Source organism: Phoca vitulina, unplaced genomic scaffold (assembly GCF_004348235.1).
Source record: "Phoca vitulina isolate PV1807 unplaced genomic scaffold, GSC_HSeal_1.0 scaffold26, whole genome shotgun sequence".
NCBI classification, from domain to species: Eukaryota; Metazoa; Chordata; class Mammalia; order Carnivora; family Phocidae; genus Phoca; species Phoca vitulina.
Genome location: NW_022589729.1, coordinates 330,811 through 350,853, shown reverse-complemented (window position 1 = coordinate 350,853; position 20,043 = coordinate 330,811). Strand labels below are relative to the sequence as shown.

Genomic DNA, 20,043 nt, shown 5'->3' with positions numbered 1-20,043 from the left:
AAAAAATCAAAAGGTTATATTAATGAAAAGATGTGGTCAAAAACTAAGAAACCCAGTTCCAAAGAAGTAGAGCTCTAAGAGCAGAAGTGAACGACTAGTTTCCAACAGCCCTGAGAGAAATCTAGGGATTGTGAGTGAAAGAAAAATGAAGGTGTAAAATAACATTGCTTTAAAAAATATGATAGGGGAATATAAAGATACAAAATAAAATATGAATATTGGTTAAGAAAACAACACGTACTGGCATTCCAACTTATTAGTGCTTTCTGATTTGGTGCAATTCAACCTCTTCAGGCCTCTGTTTCTTCATACATAAAAGAAGAATAGTAAGAATCCGTACATTTCAGGGCTGTAAGGCACTCAGCACAATGACTGGCTCATGGTAACAAACCAAACAATGTTGATTCCTGCGATAATTATTATTTTCTGTCACAGTCTTAAATTATAATCTAGTTCTGCTTTCAAAGAATTTCAGGTTACTTCACAGCTTGAGACACTTAGAAAGTTTAACAGAAAGTTCAGGAAACCAAAATTTAATCAGAGTTAAGAATAAGGATTGCTCAAGAAAGAAGACAAACCCACAGAATGAGTAAAAAAATTTTGCAAATCATGTATCTGATAAGTGACTGGTATCTAGAATTAAAAAGAACTCTTACCACCCAGTAATAAAAAGACAAAATGACCAAACTGAAAAACGGGCAAATGATCTGATGGGACAGTTCTCCAAAGAGGATATGCAAGTGGCCAATAAACACACACGATAAGATGCTCAGTGTTATTAGCCGCTGGTAAAATGCAAATCAAAATCATAACGGACATACCATTTCACACCTGTAGGGTGGATATACTCAAAGGAAAAGGAAAAAGTACTGTCGAGAATGTTGAGTAAATGGAACCCTCGTACCCAACTGGTGGGCATGTGAAGCGTGTGGCTCCTGAGGCCAACAGTTCGGCATTTACTCACTTGATTCACCTTCTTCATTACATATGCACAGTGTGCGGCCACTTCATCACTAAGTCAGCTGAATCAAAACAGGACATTAGCTGCTCAGTGGATACAGAAAGTTGCCAAAATTTTCTACTTGACAATAATTGTGAAGAACCTTGTGTTTCATAATGAGAGAAAACTATTTTTGAAAGAAACATGGTTAACATTCTATTCATTAACAAATATAATTTAATCCTCAAATGTTAGATCAGATACGCTACGGCTTAATATCTATTTGAGAAATAGATAATTTTTTTTTTTTTAAGAGAGGGCGAGAGACAGAGGGCAAGGGGAATGGCCGAGGCAGAGAGAGAGAGAGAATCCTAAGCAGACTCTACACCCAGCACAGAGCCCGACTTGGGGCTCGATCTCATGACCCTGAAATCATGACCTGAGCTGAAATCAAGAGTTGGAAGCTCAACCGACTGAGCCACCCAGGCGCCCCGAGAAATAGATTATTGAAACTAGGAAACGAACAAGGCTCTCATAAAAATAGAAGCCAAAAATAATGATGACAAATTCAGTGAGCATTTCCCCTGTTGCAACTTGAATGCCTAAACAGTACTGTGTGGGAAAATACCATTGTTTAAAAAACAAACAAAAAAAAACTAAGTGGAAGGTGGAGATTTAATTCTTTGAGTTCATGGAAATTCATCATCAAAAAATAAACTCATGATTTATTGGCCCTTTAAAACACAAACAAGTAAAAATAATCGTCATTAGCCTTAGAAGTTACAGAATTTTAGAGCCCACAGGAAACTCAAGATCACCTGCCTCAACCATCTCATCAGTTCACAGACGAGGGCACTCAAACTGACCCACTTGCTTACGGGTCACGCATCCGGCTAAGGGCTGAGCAGGGCAAGAACTCAGGGCTTTGACTCTTAAGTGTGGGCTGTTTTCCTGTACGCTGAGGCTCACCCTTTCTGAAGAGGTGACGGTTCCTGTATTTGCAGAGAGCAAATGAGCCTCAAGTAGAGACATTCTTTAGGACCTTATGAACTAACAGTATCAGCTATCACCCAGCCTTCCATTAACTGAGTTTTATCAGATGGTTTAGGAAAATAGGTTGTTAAAAAAACACTTCTTTTAGTAACATTAAAGCCAAATTCATGGTATTTCTCCTTTGATTGTTGTTTCCTTCTTCTCAACCCCTACGTTTAACCTTCTCTGATTATTCAAAATGCTGTTTTGGCCACTAATAAGCCATCTATCTTCCTATGTTCAGAGAATCTCGTATTTTATGAGGCAGAGCTGACCTCCCACTATATAAGTTTTAGTACCTGTGAGATAACAGGAAATATATATTGGTTTCTGCCCCTGGTTCCTGGCAGAGTTCCTGAAACCTTGGAATTTCCTGGGTGACAGGAGTGTCTTTTGTTCTAATGAGATGACTCTGGGTGGGCTCCTGGATGGGAGCTGGCCACCAGAAAGACCAAGCCCTGATTAGAAGCTTGGAATTTTCGGCCCCACTCCCCATTCTCTGGAGAAGGGGGATGAGCTGAAATGGAGTTAATGATCGATCATGCCTATGCCCTACACGATGAAGCCTCCACAAAAACCCCACTAGTATGGCGGGACCTCAGAACTTCTAGGTTGTTAAATACACACACACATCTGGAGGATGACATACCCCAACTCCAACAGGGACAAAAGTTCCTGCACTTGGGACCCTCCCAGACCTCGCCCTATGTATCTCTTCACCTCGCTGTTCATCTGTATCCTGTATCATATCCTTTAATAGACTGGTCAGTGTAAGTAAGTGCCCTGAGTTCTGTGGGCTGTTCTAGCAAATAAATCAAACCTGAGGACGGGGTCAGGAGAACCCTTGATTTATAACCAATTCGGACAGAAGTTGTGGGTAACTTGGGGACCCGCTACTTGTAATCGGCATCTGAAGTGGGGTGGGAGCAATCTCGGGGAAGAGAGCCCTTCAACTCAGAGATCTGATGCTATCTCCAAGTAGACGGTGTCAGAACTGAGTTAAATTCTAGGACACTGAGATGCTGTCATGGAGAACTGCTTGGTATGGGGGAACCCCCCCCCCAAACACATATGGTGACCAGAAGTGTTCTGAGTGAGTAGTAAAGGAGAAAAATACAGGAGAGGGGAGGCATAGGTTTTTCTAGTACAGTTTCCAGACTTCCCGGTAACTAGGGTGTGGGCACTGCCAATCCGATGCACCAGGCTCCGGACTACAAAGCAGCCTCGGCTACGAAAGCCCCTCTGGAGAGGGCGGAGGTCCCGGCGGGAGAAGCATCTAGTGTCGAGAGCCAGCCATGGGGCCGGTCTGGAAGCAGAGTTTGGAATCAGTGTCATCAATGGTGCATGCTCTGTGGGGGGAACGTGGGGCTTTGTTTTTGCCTAACAAACCTCCAAGTCTCACTCTCTGGCTCTCCTAGAAATTCTGCTTAACTTACCAAATTCCGCTTAAATACCCTGTTATTTGACACTAAAGAAGACTGATTGATAAAAGCGGCTAAAGGTTAAAAAAATAAAAAGCTCTATTATATTATGAGCTTACCTAAGGCAGGGGTCTACCTATAATTTTCATATTAAATAGTATCTCAGCTCATAAAACGATATCTAACATTTAGTAGGTTCTTAATAAAGATGGAATCGAATTGGCTGTTTACAAAGGTAGTACTTATTAAGTACGTGCTGAATGAGGCTCTGTGGAGTAAGAGAGGGAAGACAGCACTAACAGGGCAGTGCGTTTGCTAGAATGTGTGAGAACAGCACGATGAACTGAACTGAACTGAACTGAACTCAGCAGAGGGGGCAGGAGATTTTTCATGTCCATAGCCTAGTCCTTCTAATGGAACTTACCAGCTATCTTCGTCTGACTGCAGGCCGGTTTTCCTGGGAAAACACATGCCCACGTCTATACAAATGTTGACAGTAAATTCATTAGTGAGAAGACAGACTGTTTAATTTTCCTACTAAGTGATATGTTTTATTTTGAAAGTGGAACTCATCTATTGGTCTGGGAAGGCTAGTTTAGGGAAATGACTAACATTTATTTACTGGGAAATGTGGGGGGGGAAAAAAAAAGGTACGTTTAAGTACCACGGAAAAAGCAACCAAACTCTGAAATCAATGCTTGCTATATGTGGACGGAATGAATTTATAAAACAGTGCTTTAATGAGGTAAATTTATGATGTCAAGGAAGCTAGAGCTTATAGACTCCCAGTTTGTTTCTTTAAGATAGGAAAAACATCTTTTTGGTTTATCATGGAAAGTCCAGGGAACTAGTGGGTGAGCATGTCTATCTTATAAGAATATAAATATGGCATCTTTTTGTCGACCAGCATCCAAAATATGTGCTTAATATTAAAATACTGAGAGATGACCAGAACATAAACACAGTAGCTGTCACTCTGAAGTTATGGCAACATAAACTGGTATTTAATTCTACTGTCTTGACTTCGTCACAAATGTGCTTCAGGGAAGGGCTGAAGACACGTGAGGAGCTAGTGCTGGGCCCGCAGAAAGCGGACCGTGAAGGACTCCTTGGACAGTTCAGTCACAGCTCCCTCAATCTCCTCACCACTTCAGCTGTGAAACGGATACAATTATGTCATGGAGACTTGGTGATGACCACCTGCAATTATCTATGTTAAAGAACCCCAAAATATGCTTCATATACATGGCGGGTGCTCACAAAAAGAAGAACTAAACCTGAATTTGCAACTTAAAACTATTTAGGAATATAGGCAATGGGTGATTAAAAAGCGTTTTGTTTGGGGGGAAAAAAAACAAACCTCCAAAATATTTTAAACTGTGATATATACTGAGTGAATCTTGTAAATGCCTAATTTTCTTTATTTCTACTCTCTCATTCGGACAGTGTAGCTCGTATTTACATACTGTTTTTACTCATAATTTTGTACCATAATTTTTTACATTATTTAACCCTGGATATTTATCACTTTAAAATGGGGAAATTATATAAGTATCTGTCAATTAGGGTGGTCCCTGCTTCGGAAAACTGTAAGGTATGTGGCACTCCTAATTATTTTGTGTTCTCAAATGTATTATAATTTAGTGCAAAAGTCATACAGTAATCAGTGATGGAGTGAGGGAGTCTTCTCACAAAAGACAGAAATGTCTTCTAAGATACGCCTCACCTTTCCCCACATCAAATACTAGGTCATTCTGCTTCAAATATAAAAAATGGTTTTGTTTTCAAAGAATGTCCTTGGTGGTATAAAAAAACATTACCTTTCAGGTGGCTCAGTCGGTTAAGTGTCTGACTCTTGATTTTGGCTCAGGGTCATGATCTCAGGGTCATGAGATCGAGCCCCACGTCGAGCTGGTTGTGGAGCCTGCTTAAGATTCTCTCTCCCTCTCCTCCTCCCCCTCTCCTCTCTAAAAACCAAACCAAACCAAACAAAAAAAAATCACCTTTCACATTTAACTCAAGCGCTCTGCCTGGGGACGTAAAGATCTGGCTTCAGGTCACAGCTCCACCAGCAGTCTGCCTCCCCCAACCTGTTTTCTTACCCGTACGTAACGTGAGGCTGTGTTAGACTGTCCCTAAGTTCTCTTCCAGCTCTGAGATTCTCTCTGATCTACGAATGTCCTGTTTCCCAGTAAGATTAGCTCTCTGAAGACATAAATCACATCCCAGAGCCCCTCGGAAAGCCGCACATGACTTAGCAGGGTGCCATGTGACAGATACTTGCAAACCTGAGCCACGACTGCATTACCCTATAAAACAAACAGGGAACCGGGTTATCAAAGCTCAGAAAACGGAGCAATGATTGCAAACTAGCCATTATTTAACATTTATAATGGGGTCTTAGTGATCTTACTTTTCAGTCAAGCAAATGCTCTAGGCAGTAAGAAGCTGGGAGAAATGATTAATAGGACAGTTTCTCTGTGAAGTAGTCTGTCCTTCTGTCTCCATAAACCACCACAGCGTTCCCGACTTTGAGACGTGCTCTTGGTACACTGCGACAGGCAGCACGGCAAGCAGCCTCTGAGATGCTCCCTGACCCCCACCCCCGGGACTCACACCCTCGTGGAGTCCCCCCTACAACATCCCAGGTGCAGTCTGCAGTTTACAGCACGCGGGGGACGTGACGGCATGTCACTTCCGCAATTAGGTGTAAAAGCCTGGCTTCCGTCTGGTGAGTTCTCTCACTTGCTCACTTTCTTGCCCTCATGGATGGGTTGCTCTGGGGGAAGTAACAGGAAGGGGCCCTCAGGTGAGGAGCTGAAGCCTGCTGCCAACAGTGCGTGAGCCTGGGAACGGATCCTTCGGCCCCCAGTCAGATCCTCAGCTCCACCCACAGCCTGGTTACAACCTCACGAGAGACTTGGGGCTGGATCCACCCCGCTAAGCTCCCACATCCCTGAGCCCCAGAAACTGAAGTAATCAATGTTTGTTCAAACTGCTATTTCTCGACTAGATGATTATAACTTTGTCTTTGTAAAAGTATCACCCCCTCTAATCCATCCTTGCCATCAGGGAAATACTTGAAACATGATTCTACTTGTGCCTCTCCTCTGCCCAAAATCTTTTAGTAGCTCCCTATTACTCACAGGGTAAAATCACAACTCCGCATCATGTCCTACAGGCCTTCGTGAACTGGCCTCTGCTGGCCTCTCTGGCTTCCTCTGCACCTCAAGGCACTTTTAATCCCCCAAGTAGGCTAACTAGTTTTCTTGTTCTGATATCCCTATTATACTGTTCCCTCTGCCCAGAATGTTCACACACTTGGCCAATCACATGAATCCTTCAGGATTCAGTTCAAAGATCACTCTGTGTGTGTGGATTCATTTAACTGATTACATTTTTCTCTTGGATACAAATGACAGTGCCTAGCTTGCAGAGAGGCTTTATACATTTAATTCAATCCAACACATCTTGTTGAGCACCTACTGTGTGTCAGGCACTTATATTTTTCTAAGGCACTAGGAATAACAAAAGATATTAAACAAACAGGGTCCCTACCCTTAAAGAGCCTACAGTTTAGCAGGTTAGACAATAAGCTACTGATTATAAATAATATGAATGTTACAAAAATAAGGGAGTTCAGAGTATTCTGGGCAGTGGAGGGGGGAGAGGGGCACCTAACCTTTTCTATGGGCTTAGGAAAGCTTTCCCTGAACGTTTGAGTAAGGGATTTAAGAAAGACTTTATTAGGAAGATGTTAAATCAGGATAAAAACAGTCCAAAAATCAAAATCAGGAAGCAAAATGGAAGAGACATGGTTTGGTAATGATATATGTGAAAGGAACCATGGACAAGAATTGACAAAAGGCACACTGTAGGTTGGAACTGGAAAAAACACTTTGATGTCATCACTCAAAATACACTGCATAAAATTTGGAGATACTCCATTATGCTCCATACTCATAGCCCTCCATAAGAGGTGGAAAAACCAGAACCCATCCAGAAGAGAGTGACCACAGGATGGAGGCCACAAGAAGAACAGCTTCTGAAAACTGGAAGGCCGTGGTGTATGAAGGCTCAGGGGATATATACAGAGTACAAGCAGCTAGAGGTCTGTCATGTGGAAGAAAGATTATATTTATACATAATCCTGTGAGTTTATAGGTAGAATGAGGAAGAGACCAAAAAAGGAACAATTTACAAATTGCGAGAGCTATTTAAGGCAGGCAGCCTTCATCCGCGGAGGGGACTAGCTAAAGTGGTTGGCCAGGCACCTGGGCGGCTCAGTTGGTTAAACATCCGCCTTTGGCTCACGTCATGATCTCCAGGTCCTGGGATCAAGCCCGGCGTCGGGCTCCCTGCTCAGTAGGGAGTCTGCTTCTCTCTCTCTCCTTTGCCCCTTCCCACTGCTCGTTCTCTCTTTCTCTCAAATAAATAAATAAAATCTTAAAAAAAAAAATAAAGTGGTTGGCCACTGGGTGAAGTGTGGCAGAAGGAAACTCTGCCACTAGCAGGGAGTTAGCGTGGATAAGTGTACCAAAGCCTCTGAGCCCTGGTATTTTATGGCTGGACAACATGAGTATTAGTGAGTCTTTCTCTGTCCTAATCTATACTGTAGTCGTACCAAGTGGATCACATTTCCCACAAGGTTCTGTCCTGTAGAGAAGGTAGAATGAAAACAAAGACATGGGCTTTTGACATCCTCATAGAGGCTAATTGTATGGTCTTCCTAACAACCCCGCTCCTAGCAACAAACTATTTTACAGTTCACATTTGTCTCATTATTAATCTAAATCTTATGTTTAAGGCATGCGATTGTTTCTGTAAAATCTGTAATAAATATGGAAGAGACTATGGATATTTGGTTAAGTTCAAAGGCATTTCTTGCCTGATGTACTCAAGATTCCCAAAGCAAAAGCTCTAACAATCTGTATCCATATTTTCAACTGCAACATTCTAGATTCAGAAAAATACAGATTTCTGAGGACTCTTTCACCTTTACTTGTGAAAACCCAAGAAGAGGAGCAGTCTCCAAGGTGAACAGAATTATAGCGTCCTTGACACGGACGTCCCTGAGATGACGCTGCCCTATCACCCGTTCTCAGCTGTGTCTTAAATAACAAAAAAATCACCAGCAAGTCCTGAAAGAACCATGTAGCACTCCACAGAAAGTTAGGATCCCTACTGTTTCCAGCTGGTATCATTGCAGAAGAGAAAACAGAGGAGCTGAGCCTGTGCTTGTTAAGTAGTTCTTCAGAGAAACAGAAACTCGAGATTACGTGAAATGGTTCAATCTTCTGACTCACTACAAGGTCCCTGATTTTCCAGTACAAAGATAAATCCATTCTGAGGAGCTTAATATGTGTAAAATAAAGAAATAATTCAGATTTTGAACAGTTAGTAGGAACCTCAAACCAACTCTGTTGGCTTAAACAGATTCTGATCTCTAGTTTTTATTAGTCGAAAGCTAAACCATCTGTTTGAGTAGAAACAGATTTTTGCCACAAGGGAGAAAGAGTGAAAGTTATCTCACTGAGAGCTGACGGGACCCGGAAGGTCTTTTAGGTGCAGCGGGCTCGGCAACTGGCTCCTCGGGGCGAGGAAGCACTAATATCCTGGAAGATGCAGTGCAACCTGATCCGAAGTAAACCTCTGGAGGCTCATGAAAGTTCCCACAGATTCAACAGTTTATTAGTAAATCAAATACTAAAAAAGACAAACTACTCCTGAAAAAAATGGACCTGTGCAACCGCCAATAAATCCTCAAAGCAGTATCACTCAACAAGTGCTAAGTCTTCAGGTACAGAAAGGCAGATCCACCATTAATCTTGTCTCTTCCATTTCAAAATCCGATCTTCAGACTTCCTCTGCAGAAGTGGGTTCAGAAGAGGCCATATGCCAAGCGGGCTAACCGAACAGTCTGGGAGGAGCCAAGAATGGTTACCCTGACGACTTCGCCCAGAGGAAACGAGGGTGGCAAGAAACAGCTCTGGCAAGTACAGCTACTTTACCATCGTGCAATCAGCTTCTACTCCCTCCTTCAGTTACCAGGTGCAATCGATTTTCCGTTTGAAATTTCTCTGGACAGTTTTCCTTTCTCTCCATTCCATGCCTTTCACAACCTCACCCCATAATTGGTGCAATGCATCCTAGCTCATCTTCCCTAACTTTTGTTCACTGACAGACCTCAGCTGGATTAACGGTCTCTTAACAGAGCTTTCAGAGTGTAATTTTTATGCTGGAGAGCTTAAAGTCACTGCCTTAACTCGTTAATGACCTACATCATATAGCTGCATCCCATGCAGCAAACACTATTTCTCATCCTCTTCAACTCGAGTCCCCTCCTCACTGTCTCCTCCCAGACACTTTACTCAGTCCCAGCTCAGCGCATGACGGAATGCCACAGCAAGCAGCTGCTGCTGATCCGCCCACCCAGTACCCATTCCTTCCGTACTGAGCCAAGTCTGTATTTTTTTCAGATCACAGTGTGCCTAGTAAAAACACTATTTCTGAGCCTCCCTTGAAGCTAGGCATATGCATGGGACACAGTTTGTATGTCCCATGAGACATCATCAGCAAAAGTCTGCCAGAAATTTCTGGACAATGTTTGCCTTCCTGATAGATGCCAGGCCTTCGTCCTTTTTTCTGTCTGAAATACAGATATGAGGGCTTGAGCTGCAGCAGCCACTCTGAGAACATCTGAGAAAGGCCAAGAGAACTGCAACAACCTTAGTCCTAGCAGCTTATGTTGTTGAGCAAACACCAGCACCTAGATTGGTTCATTGCTGTGGACTCGTCAATATATAAGAAAAAATGGAACAGACCTATAATCACTAAGGAAACTGAAGCAGTCATCAAAAATCTCCCAACAAACAAAAGCCCAGGGCCAGATGGCTTCCAGGGCAATTCTACCAAACACTGAAGGAAGAATTAATACCTATTCTTCTGAAACTTCCAAAAAATAGAGATGGAAGGAAAACTTCCAAACTCATTTTATGAGGCCACCATTACCTTGATCCCAAAACCAGACAAAGACCCCATCAAAAAGGAGAATTACAGACCAATATCCTTGATGAACATGAATGCAAAAATTCTCACCAAAATACTAGCCAATAGGATCCAACTGTACATTAAAAGGATTATTCACCACGACCAAGTGGGATTTATCCCTGGGCTGCAAGGTTGGCTCAACATCCGCAAATCAATCAACGTGATACAATACATTAACAAAAGCAAGAACAAGAATCATATGATCCTCTCAATAGATGCAGAAAAAGCATTTGACAAAGTACAGCATCCTTTCTTGATCAAAACTCTTCAGAGTATAGGGATAGAGGGTACATACCTCAATATCATAAAAGCCATCTATGAAAAACCCACAGCGAATATCATTCTCAATGGGGAAAAACTGAGAGCTTTCCCCCTAAGGTCAGGAACGCGGTAGGGATGTCCACTATCACCACTGCTATTCAACATACTACTAGAAGTCCTAGCCACAGCAATCAGACAACAAAAAGAAATAAAAGGCATCCAAATGGGCAAAGAAGAAGTCAAACTCTCACTCTTTGCAGATGATAAGATTCTTTATGTGGAAAACACAAAAGACTCCACTCCAAAACTGCTAGAACTCATACAGGAATTTATCAAGTGGCAGGATATAAAATCAATGCACAGAAATCAGTGGCATTCCTATACACCACCAACAAGACAGAAGAAGGCGAAATTAAGGAGTTGATCCCATTTACAATTGCACCCAAAACCGTAAGATACCTAGGAATAAATCTAACCAAAGAGGCAAAGGATCTGTACTCAAAAAACTATAAAATACTCATGAAAGAAATTGAGGAAGACACAAAGAAATGGAAAAACGTTCCATGCTCATGGATTGGAAGAACAAATATTGTGAAGATGTCAATGCTACCTAGAGCAATCTACACATTCAATGCAATCCCCATCAAAATACCATCCACTTTTTTCAAAGAAATGGAACAAATAATTCTAAAATTTGTATGGAACCAGAAAAGACCCTGAATAGCCAGAGGAATGTTGAAAAAGAAAAGCAAAGCTGGCGGCATCACAATTCCGGACTTCCAGCTCTACTACAAAGCTGTCATCATCAAGACAGTATGGTACTGGCACAAAAACAGACACATAGATCAATGGAACAGAATAGAGAGCCCAGAAATGGACCCTCAACTCTCTGGTCAACTAATCTTCAACAAAGCAGGAAAGAATGTCCAATGGAAAAAAGACAGTCTCTTCAACAAATGGTGTTGGGAAAATTGGACAGCCACATGCAGAAGAATGAAACTGGACCATTTCCTTACACCACACACAAAAACAGACTCAAAATGGATGAAAGACCTAAATATGAGACAGGAGTCCATCAAAATCCTAAAGGAGAACACAGGCAGCAACCTCTTCGACCTCAGCCACAGCAACTTCTTCCTAGAAACATCACCAAAGGCAAGGGAAGCAAGGGCAAAAATGAACTATTGGGACTTCATCAAGATAAAAAGCTTTTGCACAGCAAAAGAAACAGTAAACAAACCAAAAGACAACCGACAGAATGGGAGAAGATATCTGCAAATGACATATCAGATAAAGGGCTAGTATCCAAAATCTATAAAGAACTTCTTAAACTCAACACCCAAAGAACAAATGATCCAATCAAGAAATGGGCAGAAGACATGAACAGACATTTTTCCAAAGACATCCAAATGGCCAACAGACACATGAAAAAGTGCTCAACATTGCTCGGCATCAGGGAAATCCAAATCAAAACCTCAATGAGATACCACCTCACACCACTCAGAATGACTAAAATTAACAAGTCAGGAAACGACAGATGTTGGTGGGGATGTTGAGAAAGGGGAACCCTCCTACACTGTTGGTGGGAATGCAAGCTGGTGCAGCCACTCTGGAAAACAGTATGGAGGTTCCTCAGAAAGTTGAAAATAGAGCTACCATAAGATCCAGCAATTGCACTACTGGGTATTTACCCCAAAGATACAAATGTAGGGATCCGAAGGGGTACGTTCACCCTGATGTTTATAGCAGCAATGTCCACAATAGCCAAACTGTGGAAAGAGCCAAGATGTCCATCGACGGATGAATGGATAAAGAAGATGTGGTATATATATATACAATGGAATATTATGCAGCCATCAAAAGGAATGAGATCTTGCCATTTGCAATGACGTGGATGGAACTGGAGGGTGTTATTGCTGAGCGAAATAAGTCAATCAGAGAAAGACATGTATCATATGACCTCACTGATATGAGGAATTCTTAATCTCAGGAAACAAACGGAGGATTGCTGGAGTGGGGGGTGGGGTGGGAGGGATGGGGTGGCTGGGTGATAGACATTGGGGAGGGTATGTGCTATGGTGAGCGCTGTGAATTGTGGAAGACTGTTGAATCACAGATCTGTACCTCTGAAACAAATAATACAATATATGTTAAAAAAAAAAAAAAGATAGCAGGAGGGGAAGAATGAAGGGGGGCAAATCAGAGGGGGAGATGAACCATGAGAGACGATGGACTCTGAAAACAAACTGAGGGTTCTAGCGGGGAGGGGGTTGGGAGGATGGGTTAGCCTGGTGATGGGTATTAAAGAGGGCACGTTCTGCATGGAGCACTGGGTGTTATACACAAACAATGAATCATGGAACACTACATCAAAAACTAATGATGTGATGTATGGTGATTAACATAACAAAAAAATTTTTTTAAATAAAAAAATATATATAAGAAAAAATGAATCCAATTTATTTAAGACAATGTTTAGTTAAGGTTTTTTTGTTACTTGTAGCTAAATGCAATCCTTACATTAAAAAATATCCTCCTCCTTATCCTCCTCTAAGTTTCCTTTATAGTCCAGTTCAAGTTTTACCTCCCAAGGTACCAAGATCCTAGTATCTATCATAGTCTTCAAATTTTTGATCCGATGTCAGAGGCATTATGATTTATAACTACCCAGTACTTAATTGATTTCTCTTAAAAAATTAATCAGCATGTTGTTTCCGGTTTAGAACTGATCTAAATCATCACTGTTGGTCTAGGCCCGGCTGGTGATTTAACATCACTAGAGAAGGTAAGCTAAAAAGGGATCTAAGGAATTGAGCCAAATTTTACCCACATTGTAAAGATAATGTCATATTCTGCCTCCCACAGGTGACTGTCTTCTCACAAGGAAACTGCCAGTTCAACACAGGGGATCAACACGAAGACCCAGGTCTTCATGAAGATACTATTTATCACAACTAGTATGGTCAATGTTAACACTCCCCATTATACCTGCCAGCCAGACATAATTCATAGATCTGTGGATATATACTGAAAGAAAAAAATCTTTCTTTTTTGTGACTAGTGTCATTTTTCTCCTTTTGTCAGTAGAAATTCTCAGTGTGGAAATTGTACTACTGCTTTCGTAGTGAGTCAAAAGTGAAATATTTAATTATATGTTTTTAAAATATTTAAAACATGGTTGGAAGAGAAGACTCAACTCACTCAACTGTCTAGACACAATTACAGAACACTGAAATGGAAGAAATACAAGGTTGTAAATATATTTTAAGAAAGTAGATAACCTGCAGGCCTTTAAGAAAAAGAGAATTTATAAGATTAGGCACAATTCTCTTACAGACAACCAGCCTGCTTGTGCAGAACATGTCTAAAACAGGACAGTTTCCAAATACATTTTCTTTGGGATCACAGTTTTATGAAACTAGTGATCATCAAAAGCAGTTGTATCAACATTCTCTTATTATTAAAACCAACACATTTGGTGAGTTGGTTTGCTTCCTGCCCTTCTATTACATCCTCTTCAACTAAAAAGATGTTTCATTGCTAGTAAGTTCTTCTAGATTTTTACATGGAAATTACCTTGAGATTAAATATAAATACAGTGTCGCCTTCTAGTCATTTGTTCATCTACTTGAACCCTTACCAAGGACAGGGTAGAATTAGAATAGTTCTTTCTTTACTACTCAGGTACCACACTAACTTAGGTACATGACACACAGAGAAAAGGGGAACAGTAGAACCAAATCAAAGTGTTGGTCAGATTGCGCATCTGCTAGTGGCTGTGTTCATTCCCTGGGAAAGACATCTACAAAGTAGCTACCATTAAAAATAAATCTCTTCTATGGTCTACTTTGTTGAATTACTTATGAAGAAAGAAAGGAAATGAGCAGTTTTACCACAACATAAGTGGAAATAATTAAAAGCAGGAAATGTTGACTTATAGTACAAGGAAAACTTCCAGAATCCTTTTTTTATAAATAGCAATAGCCTCTAATTTATCATCCACTGCTCTGCCAACCATCTGCAATCATTTTTTAAAAGTTTTTTTTAAAGCATACCTAGCATTTCATTTTATTTCAATAATCTTCAGTGTGAAGACTTCTTCAAAGACAGACTTTCTTACAGCTTCACTAACCTGTTTTCAACTGTCACATGAGACAAAGGATATCAAGTATCAAAGAGAATGCAAAATGAAATAAATTACAAAAATTAAATTGGCATAGAAAAGATAGAATGATGTAACTAGCATTTTCTAAATGGCATTAATTTCACACCCAAATCCTGTTCTCTTTAGCTTTTTTTTTTTTTTTTAAGATTTTATTTATTTTTGAGAGAGAGAGAGAGAGTGTACAACCAGGGGAAGCAGCAGGCAGAGGGAGAGGGAGAAGCAGGCTCCCCCCTCAGCAGGGAGCCCCATGCGGGGCTCGATCCCAGGATCCTGGGATCATGACCTGAGCCGAAGGCAGACGCTTAACCATCTGAGCCACCCAGGCACCCCTTTAGCTATTTCTTGTATAGACTTTTTTCCATAGCTCAAAACCACAAAGTAGAGTCATTATGCGTTATAATTTAAGATCAGATATTGACTTGGGAATCTAATTTACTTTGCCAAAATTGGAAAATCAAATTCCTCTTCCCAAATATCCCTATCCAGGGAACTACAGAAACCAACTGCTCAATAAAAATTTGACTTTGTCTCCCACCACCCTCTCCAAAATCCTACAGGCACCACTAAAGTCAGAGAAAGGGATCAAACTCACAACTCATGTTCCTTTCCAAGGTACATGTAACTTTTGAACTCAGAAATGGCAGAAAATATATTTTATTCAACTTTCTTAAATTCTTACCCTGCTCAGGATGAAAAACTTCTATGTTAGAGATATCCTCACAACATCTCTGCCCTTGCAAGAAACAGGTGCCCAAACGTTGGAAGGGATAGAGTACTGCCTGTCAAATTCATGTACCCAATAAGCCAAAGAAATCCATCTCTGGAACTTGGGAGAGTTCTATACTTCAATTTTTTTGCATGTGCTTTCTTTTGTAGAACAATTGTTGAAAAGGAGGTTAATAGTTTCAATTCACTCTTTACAATGAATTCCAAATCTCAACCAATATGGTAGAGAGGTAACTAGTAAACAAATTAATTTATATTTGGAAAGATTAGACTAAACTGTACTTGCCAACGGTTTTTAATCATATGAAGAATTAAAATAGTAAAATCTTTCAAGTGACCACAAAGTACTGACCAAATAACATTTACCTCACTTATTCAGCCATTCAACAAACCTGAGTCCATCAAATTCAAAACACAGGAATTGCATTGTATTATGCCGCTCTCAAATGAATGTGCACAGCCTTACACCATAAGGAATAGAGTGGTATAAAAATCTATCTTAAATTCTGGAATCCCAAATATTTTTGACACTCACACATCTGTCTTTAATACTGAAATAACAATATAATAATTAATCAGAACATACTTTATATACTTCCTGAAATCCTGGCTGTGTTATGCAGTGGATGTACAAAGCAGTACCAATTACTCTGCTGGGCTTTAACATCTACCAGAGTGCCGCATCCTGCGATTTTCCTACACTAGACACTTCTCTAGGTGCTGGGTTGTAAGCGGCAAACATAACATAGGAAACCAGTTTCCTGTCCTCACAGAGGAGGAGAAGCTGGCTAAGCTGAGCAAGAAGGACACAAAGGTGGAACATGAGACAAGCCACGGTATCAGGAAAGCCTACAAGATGAAGTGTTTCAAAAGAAGGGTATGTCAAAAATATACTTCAGGGGAATGGCTGCAAAGGGGTACGAGGAGACTTTCTGAAGTAATGAAAACATCTGTATCATGATTGAATGGTAGGTTCACAACTGTATACATTTGTCAAAACTCATTAAACGGTACACATAAAATTGTTGATTTTTACTGTGTATGATGTTATACCTCAGTGACTCTGGTTTCTAAGAAGTGTGTATGTCAGGAAAGACAATTTTTCAGAAGGCAAGAGTTCTAAGATGAAAGGATACTAAAGAGGTGTGCCAAGTGGGTGTAACGTATGGTCTTTGACTCGATTCTGTATCCCTCCCCACAAAAAGCTATAAAGAGCATTTTAGGGGCAAATTGGAAATGTGAATATGGACTATATATTAAACTGTAAAAGTATCAATGCTAAGCTTTTTTTTTTTTTTAAGTGTGGTCATTTTCTTGTGCTTATGTAGGAGAATACCCCTTTTGTAGCAGATGCATATTCAGGTACTTGGGGGTAAAATAAGAATGTCTGCAATCTAGTCTCACAAGGCTCAGAAGAAAGAACATATGAGTGTGGAGGAGAGACCAGGAGATAAGCAGATGAAGGCAGCGAGTACAAGGCACTCTTTTCAAGAGTGTTTCCCTGAAGGACAGCGGAGAAATAGGACGTGGCATTAACAGTCTCCCCACACCAAAGGTAGTATGAAGACGTTTTGTATGTTGAACCGGTAGAGAAGAGGCTGATGGCGCAGGAAAGAAAGGGTATCAGTGTAGAAGCAAAGTCTCTGAAACCGTGAGAGGGGCTGGGACACAGGGTCCAAAAGGAAGGAATCACCTTAGGTGACGTGGATGATGATGGTGACAAAGGGGCACGAGTGTCCATGCTGAAAATGGCCAGGCACTACTTAAAGCATTTACTCATTTAATTCTCACATCAACTCTAAAATAAAGGTATTACTAATATCTCCTTTTACAGATGAGGAAGCTGAGGTACAGAAAAACTAAGTAACTTGCCCAGTGACACGTATCTAATAAATAGCAAATTGAGCTTTTAGAACCCAACGGAAGAGACTTTTCTCCCAGCACAACAGGGCGGGCAGGGTCTGTGCGCGGCAGAAGCAGCTGCGCTTCCGGCAGCGGAAGATGACGTAGCTCTGACATGAGTACATCTGTTTTCTCAGCGTGGCATTTGGTGAGTTCATCAGCTGAGGGGGTGGGCGGAGGGGATGTTGGGGATTTGAGAAGAGAGGTGAGAAATTCTTGCTTCAGACAGAAGGCAAGTGAAATTACTAGCAATGACTGGCAGTACTGAATGCCCCTCTGGAATTAGTAGTCATAAATTTGCAGTCAATCTACTTGTCCTGACTAGATGGTATTTTCTGGCAATTTTCAGCTGCTTGAGAGCAGGCATAAAGAGGACAGCTGGGTTTAACTAGGGAGGGATTTTTACAGACAAGTGAGACCCAAGAAAAAAAGAAGCCAGGGAGTAACTAAGGGGGGATGCAAGAGAGTGGTGAAAGTATTGGGGGGGGGTGGAATCTCGGCTAGATAAGGAGGAATATATGACCATTATGAATGTGATCCATACGGAAAAAGTGGTGGGGTCAGAGGCCTGGAGATTGTGAGGTCAGAGGGTAGTTGGGAGTGTGGGTTTACAGTAAGAGATAAGTAGGAGTGGGATGCTTGGAGAGGGTATTTCAAGAGCAGTGCCATTATTGATGATGAGGAGATCCAGAGTATGACCATGTGGATGGGAGGCTGAGGGGTACAGAATAAAAGACAACAGGATTGGGGCGCCTGGATGGCTCAGCTGGTTGAGTGTCCAACTCTTTATTTTGGCTCAGTTCATGACCTTAGGGTCCTGAGATCGAGCCCCGAGTCTGGCTCCCCACTCAGCAGGGAGTCTGTTTCTCCCTCTGCCCTTCCCCCTGCTTGTGCACGTGCCCTCTCTCTCAAATAAATAATCTTTAAAAAAAAGGAAAAAAAGACAATGGGATCAAAAGAGGCCAGGATGCTGGATGAATCCTCTGTGAATGCTGAAGTTACACAGAGAGATAGAAAAAGCAGTGGTGGAGAGTCATCAGTGAAGGTGGGACAGAAGACAGTGACAAACCAGAGTAAGGGGAGTAAAGCCCGACATTATATACTTTAAGATGTTGAGGGGGGCTGAAGGGGAAAGATGGCGAGATCATTTGGAAGTTGCAGTGGGGAGCAAGGATATACCCACCCCACCTGTAGGCTCAGAGGCATAAAAGGTGAGGAGGCAAAATCAGATTCTAACCCTCAGAGCAAGAAGGTGGAGGGACCGTTCAGAGAGAGACTGAGGATACAGCACAACACCTGGCACGTGGTAGAGATTCAGCCAGTATTTCTTGCATTTGAATCTTAACTTTTCGAATAGTTTACTATACCCTAAAAAGGAAAAAACTAAATTTATTTATAAAGAAATCAAACCAGATTAAAAAGGAAATGATCTTCTAATGATTGTATTTTTCAAATCCATGAAAGGCTCATTTTCAAAAATTAGTCCCCTGGCCAAGATCAACAGAGTCAAACAGCATCATATTGTTTTTGGCTTAGTAAATATGGAAAACTCACTGTCATAAAATAAAACCAGGCATTCTCTTGCATAAGAATTCAATATCAGAACAAAATTAAGTGAATTCTGTCTTGTTGAAGCTTAGATAATAGCCTTTCTGAGCATAAGCTGACCAGAACTTAAATCTATTATGGTTCAAGCAGAGAAACCCAGGTCCCTATGAAATAAGAATGATGTTTCCTAAACATATTCTTTGGAGTGTAATACAGTACACTTTGGAATATACTGTCCTTCCTGAAGTAGTAGTAGGACCGCTCCATGAAAGCTTTGGAGGTATGCCCTTACTGAAGAAAGATAAGTTCTTCTCAATATTACAGTTTTTGCTTTTCTTAAATTTGTTCTAAATGTCTTTGTAAGACTAAGAAAATGTCATAATTCTTTTACGCTTTAGCAAAACAAATGTTTTATTTTCTATCTATAAAGCTGCCTCGGGGCGCCTGGGTGGCTCAGTCGGTTGAGTGTCTGATTCTTTATTTTGGCTCAGGTCATGATCTCAGGGTCATGAGATTGAGCCCCACATAGGGCTCTGTGCTCAGTGGGGAGGTCTGCTTGAGAATCTCTCTCTCTCTCTTTCTCTCCCTCTGCCCCTCCCCCTGCACATGTATGCACACACACACACTCTCTCTAAAATAAATAATCTTAAAAAAATAAAATAAAACAAGCTGCCTCCTAAGCATTTCTTTTTTTCTTTTTTTAAGAGAGGGAGGGTGGGGAGGGGCAGAGGGAGATGGAGAGAGAGAATCTTAAGCAGGCTCCACACTAGGCGGGGCTCAATCTTACAACCCTGAGATCATGACCTCCTAAGCATTTCTTTTTTTTTTTCCCTTAAGATTTTATTTATTTATTTAATTTTAGAGACAGAACTTGAACAGGAGGGGGGCAAAGGGAGAGAATCTCAAGCAGACTCTGCACTGAGCATGGAGGCCAATGTGGAGCTCGACCCCATGATCTCAGGAGATCATGACCTGAGCCGAAACCAAGAGGCAGCCGC

General features: G+C 41.2%; 1 protein-coding gene across 1 annotated transcript in view; it reads right to left on the bottom strand.

The window, feature by feature from the left end:
• Window positions 1-20,043, bottom strand: part of ATF6 (activating transcription factor 6) — a 206,831-nt gene that overhangs the window by 36,821 nt on the left and 149,967 nt on the right. The window lies entirely within an intron of this gene.